Source organism: Phascolarctos cinereus, unplaced genomic scaffold (assembly GCF_003287225.1).
Source record: "Phascolarctos cinereus isolate Bilbo 61053 unplaced genomic scaffold, phaCin_HiC Scaffold_4;HRSCAF=312, whole genome shotgun sequence".
Taxonomy (NCBI): domain Eukaryota; kingdom Metazoa; phylum Chordata; class Mammalia; order Diprotodontia; family Phascolarctidae; genus Phascolarctos; species Phascolarctos cinereus.
The window spans coordinates 381,981,165-381,989,661 of record NW_027555847.1 but is presented as its reverse complement, the minus strand read 5'-3'; the positions used below and the strand labels follow the sequence as shown (position 1 = coordinate 381,989,661).

The window sequence follows — 8,497 nt, the reverse complement described above, 5'->3', positions numbered from 1 at the left end:
CATCGGTCTTAGAGTCAGGAGAACCTGAATTTGAATCTAGCCTCAGACACATAATACTTACTAGCTGTGTGACCCTGGGCAAGTTATGTAACCTCAATTGCCTCAAAAAAATATTACAAGCAACAGCAACAACAACAACAAAATTCAAATATGGTGGAGTCACAATTGGAATAAGAAAAGACCCAGCAGCAATGACACTAAAAGACCACAGGTCTTAGAACACTAGTATTGAAGAGCAAAAGAACTGAGGTTATAGACAAAAATATCATACCTAGCAAAATTAAGCATAATCTTGAATGAAAAAATGACATGTTATGAATTGCCAGACTTTCAGGTTTTTGTTGCATAAAAACAAACAAAAAAAACAAAACAACAACAACAAAAACAAGAACCCTGAATACAATTAAAAAAAAAATTGACATGCAACATCCAAGAGCAATATGAAGTACACATCAAAGACTAATTACAAGGGACTCACTAAGGACAGACCATTTACTTTTTATAAGAATAAATGTTAAATATATATATATATATATATATATATATATATATATATGTATATATAAATACATACATATATATATGTATGTATATGTATATAAATACATACATGTCTAAGATAATTATATAGTTTGAAATAAAGTTTGGAATAGAACTAAGTATGATGAGATTCTAAAAAGTAAAATCATTTAGGAAAAGGTAAAAAAAAGTAATTATTTTGTACAAATGAGGTGTGAGAGGAAGAATTGACACAGATGAATTAGATGAGGTAGGAGAGCTGGTAGTTCTAGAACCCAACTCTCATAGGTAATGGGTTAAAGAGGGAAATATGCACACACAAATATACATATATACACATATGTGTATATACGTGTATGTGTATAGATATAAATATGGATCTCTGGAGAAAATTGAAGGGAGATAGAAAGGAGCATAGCTTTTTCTTGGTGGTACATGGCACCTATACAAAAATTGACCACGTATTAGAGCATAAAACCTCACAATCCAATGCAGAAAGACAAAAACATTAAATGCATTCTTTTCAGATACTGATGCAATAAAAAATTATATGTAATAAAAGGCCATGGAAAGATAGACTAAAATTTAATTGGAAACTAAATAATTTAATCAAAAAGAATTAATGGATCAAACAACAAATCTTAGAAACAATCAATAACTTCATCTCAGAGAATTATGATAATGAGACAATATACTAAAACTTGCAGAATGCAGCAAAGGTGGTTCTTAGGGGAAGTTCTATACCTCTAAATGTGCATATGAATAAAATAGAGAAAGAAGAGATGAATGAATTGCGCATGCAACTAAAAAAAGCTTGAAAAAAGAACAAATTAAAGATCCTCAACTAAATACCAAATTAAAATACTGAAAACCAAAGTAGAGAATAATAAAAATGAAATTAAGAAAACTATAGAACTAATAAATAAATTGAGTTGGTTTTATGAAAAAAAAACCAGATACACTTTTGATTAATTTGACTTAAGAAATAAAGAAAACAAAAGTACCAGCACAAAAATGAAAATGATGAATTCATCACCATTGAAGAGAAAATCAAAACAAAAATTTGAAGCTATTTTGCCCATTTACATGACAATAATTTTAAGTCTTAGTAAAATTGATGAATATTTATAAAAACCTAAATTGCCCAGATTAATGGACTTTTTCTTAACATTATTTCTGAAAAAGAAACTAAATAAGACATTAATGAACTCCCTAAGAAAAAAAATCTCCAAGGTCAAATGGATTTACAAGTGAATTCTATCAAACATTTAAAGAACAATTACTTCCAATACCATATGTATTTTTTTGAAAATAGGCAAAGAACTCACTAGTTAACAAAAACTGCTGGGAAAACTGGAAAATAGTATGGCAGAAACTAGGCATAGACCAACATCTTACACCCTATACCAAGATGAAGTCAAAATGGGTACATGATTTAGATATAAAGGCTTATACTATAAGCAAACTAGGAGAGCAAGGAATAATTTACCTGTGAGATCTATGGAAAAGTGAAGAATTTATGACCAAACAATAGATAGAAAACATTGTGAAATGCAAAATGGATGATTTTGATTACATTAAATTGAAAAGGTTTTGTACAAACAAAGCTAATGCAACCAAGATTAGAAGGGAAACAGAAAGCTGGGAAACAATTTTTACAGCCAGTGTCTCTAATAAGGGCCTCATTTCTAAAATATATTGAGAGTTAAGTCAAATTTATAAGAATACAAATCATTCCCCAATGTATAAATGGTCAAAGGATATGAATAGGCAGTTTTCAGAGGAAGAAATTAAAGTTATCTATAGTCATATGAAAAAATGCTCTAAATCGCTATTGATTAAAAAATGTAAATCAAAACACCTCTGAGATACTATATCACACCTAGCAAGTTGGCTAACATGACAAAATGGGAGCATAATAAATATTGGAGAAGATTTGGGGAAATTGGTACATTAATGCACTGTTGGTAGAGTTGTGAACTGATCCAACCATCTTGGAGAGCATATATCCAAAGGGCTATAAAACTGTGTATATCCTTTGACCCAGCAATACCACTTCTAGGGCTATATTCCAAAGAGATCATAAAAATGGGAAAAGGAATCAAGTGTACAAAAATATTTATAGCAGCTCTTCTTCTGGTAGCAGAGAATTGGAAATTGAGAGGATGTCCTTCAATTAGGGAATGGCTAAACAACATAGAATTGCTGAACATTTTATGAACGTAATGGAATACTATTGTGCTGTAAAAAATGGTGGGCAGGTGGATGCTAGAAAGACTTAGAATGATTTATATGAACTGATGCTAAGTGAAATGAGCAGAACATTGCATACAGTAACAGCCACGTTGTCTGGTAACTGACTTTGATAGATTTAGCTGTTCTCAGGATTGCAAGGATATAAGACTTCTCCAAAAGTCTCATGATAGAAATTACTATCCATATCCAGAGAACTATGGAATATGAATGCAGATGTAAGCATGCTGTTTGATCTCCTTTTGTTGTTTTTTTTTCAGTTTTATTCTTTCTCATGGTTCCTCTCATTGGTTTTAATACCTCTATACTTCATGACTAATGTGAAAATATGCTTAATACGAATATTTAAGTAGAGCTTGTATCAGATTGCATACTTTCTTGGGGAGGGGAAGAAAGAGGAGGGGGAGAAAATTTAAAACTCAAAATTTTATTGAATTGAATGTTGAATACTAACAATATTTTTATTTTGAAAAAGGGGTGATTCAATAATTGGAAAAAAGAGGCAGAAATGGAATATCTGTTAAGCATGGGGTGAATATAGAACTGAGCAGGTAAGTGACAGAACTATTAAAAATCAAAGGGGATAAAGTTCACAGAGAGCAGTTGGTGTCATAGGTTAAGGTCATCAAAGACCAGAGGGTGAAGTAAAAGATAGGTAGAGACAACAGGTGAGGTAGGAAGTTCTTTTCCAAAATCTTAACATGTCTTCTTCCTCTGTCCTTTGAACAAATTGTCACCTATGAGTGAAATACAGTCCTTCATCTTTGATTCCCAGAATCCTCATCTCCTTTTAACATTCAACTCAGAGGCCACTTAATAAAAAAAAATACTTTCTCTAATCTCTTTAATTTCCTTTAGAGCATGAACTATTTTATATGCTGAACCTCAAATTCCCCAGGCTTATTTCTTAATTTCTACCCTCTCTCTGAGGATTTCTTATTGTTAGAGCATACTCACCTGTTCATCCCAGGCTTAGTACTAATGCAACAGATGGAAACATATTATTTGCTCTCCTTTTCTTTTGCTGTTTTGTTTTGTTTCTTCTTTCTTGTGGTTCCTCCCATTAATTCTAATTCTTCATATCATGAGTAATATGAAAATATTTTTAATAAGAATGTATAAGTGGAGCCAATATCAGACTGTACATTTTGGGGAGAGGGCAGGGTGTTTGGGGGAGAAAAGTCAAAACTCTAAATTTTATGAAAGTGAATGTTGAAAAATGAAAATAAATTAATTATTAAATAAAAATATATAAAGCTAAGGGGCTTTGAAGGGGATAAGGAAGGGATTTTTGAAGAGGATAAGGGTGCGATTCTGAGACAGACCCTATTCACATCAGTTCTGGGTTAAAGAGAGAACAATATATACTTTTAGAATGGAATAAAGTCTTCCAAATTTATAAAGAAATAAGAGGGTTAACGAAAGGCATGTGGATATAGAAGAGTGTTGGATGGGAAGATAAGGGAGGGATTTTGGAGGGGGTAATTTAAGTAATAGGAGGGCAAGGTGGTGGGGAGAATTAGAATAGAAGAGTCAAGACTTATAGGAAATAAGAGATACACACAAATATAAAATAAAGATCAGGAATAGAATTTATTAGGACAAAAAAAGCAAGGGTAGTAATCATGATCTCAGACAAAGTTAAATCAAAAGAGAAAAATAGGGTAATTACACTTTATGTCAGCCATGCTAATCAATATTGTTTTAGACTATTTAAAATAACTACACAATATAAGATTAGAATATTGTTGTGGTACAGGAAATGGATTGGTGGACTTAGAAAAATATAGAAAGACTTGGACTTATGAAGGAAGATGTTATCCACCAACAGAGAAACAGAAGACAAAGAAGTATAGTAATGCCTTCCATAATTCCATATGAAAGTATATATTTGGAGAGAGAGAGAGAGAGAGAGAGAGAGAGAGAGAGAGAGAGAGAGAGAGAGAGAGAGAGAGAGAGAGAGAGAGAGCAGTGTCAGTTGGGAAGTCACAACACCCAGCTTAATATTAGGCCAAACTAAAATTACTTAAATTCTGTCACGTAGAAATGTTACAGGCTTACATCTTTCTGGACACATTCCATTTCTTTCAAGGGATGTTTGTAAAGCATGAATTTTTAGTGTAGACTTTGAGACAACTTTCATGGATGTAAAATTAACAAAGAATGACTGCTGTCAAAAAATAAGATGACACAGAGAGCCCAGATGCCCAGGCAGAATGCAAAACAGGAAGAGGTTCACCCTAGTTCTTTTAATATTAGCCCAACTTGACAACCAGCATGCATTTATCCCACATTAGGTTTTTATACTGAATAATCCATATGTAAGTGACTTGTTTAGTTAACGCTCATGCTATAATGAAAACCGCAAATTAAGCTGTATGAGGAAGTATTTAGCAGGGGAAAGAAACACAGAAGTTAACAGTGCTGAGGGAACTGAGAAGACCTGTTAAGCATTGCATTTATAAGCAAAGATACAGTGAAAAGTTTTTATTCAGATTTCTCATCTCCTTCTTCCATGTCTTTCAAGATGAGGACTTCCAAAAAACCTTTTCCTTTGCTCTCCCTCTGTATCAGCTCACTAACTTCTCTAAAGCAGTGAGGTCAAATACAGATAAAATTCTAACTAGTTACCAAAATCTTCTCTTTCTATCACCTTGATCAATGGTTTGAGTTTTTCTTTTAGCTTTTTCACCCTCCCTCACAGTTTGGATGAATCAAACATCATGTGGGCCTGCTCAATCTTCATGTTGTCCTTCAACAGTTCTATTACTTCCAAGACCTGCTGTTTTGTACTCTTGTTGGGTTTGACAGAATAGTGTATATCCTTCAATGGTCTTTCAATGAGGATGACAGTGTATGGTGTCTTTGTTTCAGTATTTACACATTTATCTGCTACAATTGTTGCAATATCCCTAAAAATCTGCTCCAGTTGTGTGTAGTTCTTTATCTGACACCTGTACTTCTTTTGTTAAAATATGCTTACAGATTTCTGTCTGGTCATCAGTTCCAAAAACACTGATAAGATATTAATTTTTATCAATCTGACCTTTAGAAACATTTGCATACATAGATTCCATCTACAAAACTTCATTGAGATCTTTTTCCATGCTGTGGCAGTCCACAACCTTGTTCTTATAGCAAGCGATCTCAAAGAGCACTCCCCATTTCCCACAAACCCCTCCCCCACCTGCACTTCAGGGGCGCCACAGCCACATTCCTCAGGCAGATCTGGTTGGTGGGCATGAAAATTGACATTGTGGCAGCCAGAGACCCTTGAGCCCAGAGCAGACTCTCCCAGGGAGGGCTCAAAGTTGAAGCCTTTGCCATTCTCACAACAACCCAATCTTCTTTAATCTTAAAGGTTAAAGAAAGAAAGAAAGAAAGAAAGAAAGAAGAAAGAAGAAAGAAAGAAAGAAAGAAAGAAAGAAAGAAAAGAAAGAAAAGAAGGAAGGAAAAGGAAGGAAGGAAGGAGGAAGGAAGGAGGAAGGAAAGGAGAGGAAGGAAGGAAGGAAGGAAGGAAAGAAAGAAGAAAGAAAGAAAGAAAGAAAGAAAGAAAGAAAGAAAGAAAGAAAGAAAGAAAGAAAGAAAGAAAGAAAGAAAGAAGCTGGAAGAGTAGTAAACTATAACTTTCCTCTCTCCTCCCCTTAGTCATAGGCATATTTACAACATTCTAAAAGTATAAAATAGGGAGCAAAGGTTGGAAATCATCAAGACAATCAGTATTCCTATATCCCCACATCATATCTCTTGCTCCCCAACTCTTTTTCTGTTGTCCCAACTGGACTTCTGCTACTTTTCTTTCCCATGGCCGGTTTCCAACTTTCCATATCTCTCTCATAATTTTGTCATTTTGGGGGATGTTTTGCCTATTCTCTTCTCATTAGATGTTCAATGACTGTAGTCACTGACTGTGCCTTAGGGATGTGTGTGTGTGTATGAGAGAGAGAGAGAGAGAGAGAGAGAGAGAGAGAGAGAGAGAGAGAGAGAGAGAGAGAGAGAGAGAAAGAGAATTCTGATTTTCAAGTAAGCTGTCCCATTCACAAATGAAAATAAAATCAATTATTAGATAATGCATCCTCATTTTTGATTGGGAAAATATTGAAATATGGTCATTACACTTGCACTAATACAATTATTTTGGCAGGTTTGGGAAAGATATATTGAAAAACAAAGTGACTAAAACAACCTGATTGTGATGCAAGGTGTTTTAGCACCTCCTGAGGGCTACCTCCACCCAGATTGGGTCTTAAGGGAGTAACTGCTTTGTATATGTACTCTAAAAACTATAGATCATGAAACTTCCATTGAGGTGTTTACTGTTACTCTGGACAGCCAAAAGTTAAATTTAGCTTAAAGGAAAGGGAACTATTGTAATTGCATAGCATGAAGAATAGTTAAAAATTAAATCATCTGAGGCACAATCTTCCACAAATATAATCCTAAAAACATACCAGAACTGGTAAGAAGAATGAGATTATACTTGGAGCAAGTACTCAGGGAACACATAGGGCAAAAGAAATTTACCCTTTTTTTGTCACAGGGTCCCATACCATAGCTATGTGGCATAATGGATAGAGTACCAGGCCTGGAGTCAAGAAGACTCATCTTCTTGAGTTCAAATCTGGCCTCAAACACTTACTAGTTGTGTGATCCTGGGTAACTTACTTAATCCTGTTTGCCTCAGTTTCCTCATCTGTAAAATGAGCTGGAGAGGGAAATGGCAAACCACTCCAGTACCTTTGCCAAGAAAATTCTAAATGTGGTCACTAAGAGTCAGACACAACCAAAAACGACTGAACAGCAGCACATACAACAAAAATAGTTCATGCTCTCAGGGAAGTTACAGTCTAATGGAAGTGATGGAATGCAAACAACTATGTGCAACCAAGATACATATAGGATAAAATACCAGAAGTTGTACTCTAGGAGGACTATAAACACAGACAGACATGGTTCTTTGGGACTCTTACTGCCTCTGGCTTTCTAAGAGCATCTACTTCACATTGGAGAAAGACATTGAAGAAGCATCTATGTGGGAGTTGGAAGAGAGGTACCATGATTGCTCAGGTGAGAAGAGGACATAAGGCATTTTGGAAAGTTATTTTGGAAGAACTACTTCAAAACCTTTTATTGAAATTGTACTAGGGAGTATAAAGGCTGTGTCATATAAGATCAACAGCATTTGGATTCAGCTTGTAGGGAGCTGGTATAACTTAAGCTTCTTACTCTACGTTGCTTCTCATAAGGAAGAGGAATTTCATATTACATACATATAACATATATTACATATATTACTGTACAAAACATGTTGCATTTTACTAATATATAATGTATATTACTATATAATACAAATTTATATTATATATGTATATATGTATACATATAAATATATATACACATACACATAACTATAGACGCCTAAACACCCATGCATGAACAGACACACCCACAAAAAAGTCTATAGATGCCATTCAAAGGAAATGATTTTGTTCCAAATTACATCAAAATAGGATCCTGTCTAAATTAGTTGATTGAATATCTAAAAAGGTAATTTTGTGCCATTAGATATAAGCTAAATATCCTCTCCTTCCTTTGATTTATGTTTATTATGAAGGATCCAAATATTTAGCTCACTTGGAGAGCTGTTTTTTTCTAGAGCCCTGAAGCAGATCAGACTTCATGAGAGGATCTTCTTTGTTATTATTACAGAAATATACAATCACTT

At 34.1% G+C, this 8,497-nt stretch overlaps 1 pseudogene; it reads right to left on the bottom strand.

Annotated features, from left to right (window-relative positions):
• Positions 1 to 5,259: 5,259 nt before the first annotated feature.
• LOC110207901 (ribosome maturation protein SBDS-like) lies at positions 5,260 to 6,027 on the bottom strand (annotated as a pseudogene).
• Between the last annotated feature and the right edge of the window lie 2,470 nt (positions 6,028 to 8,497).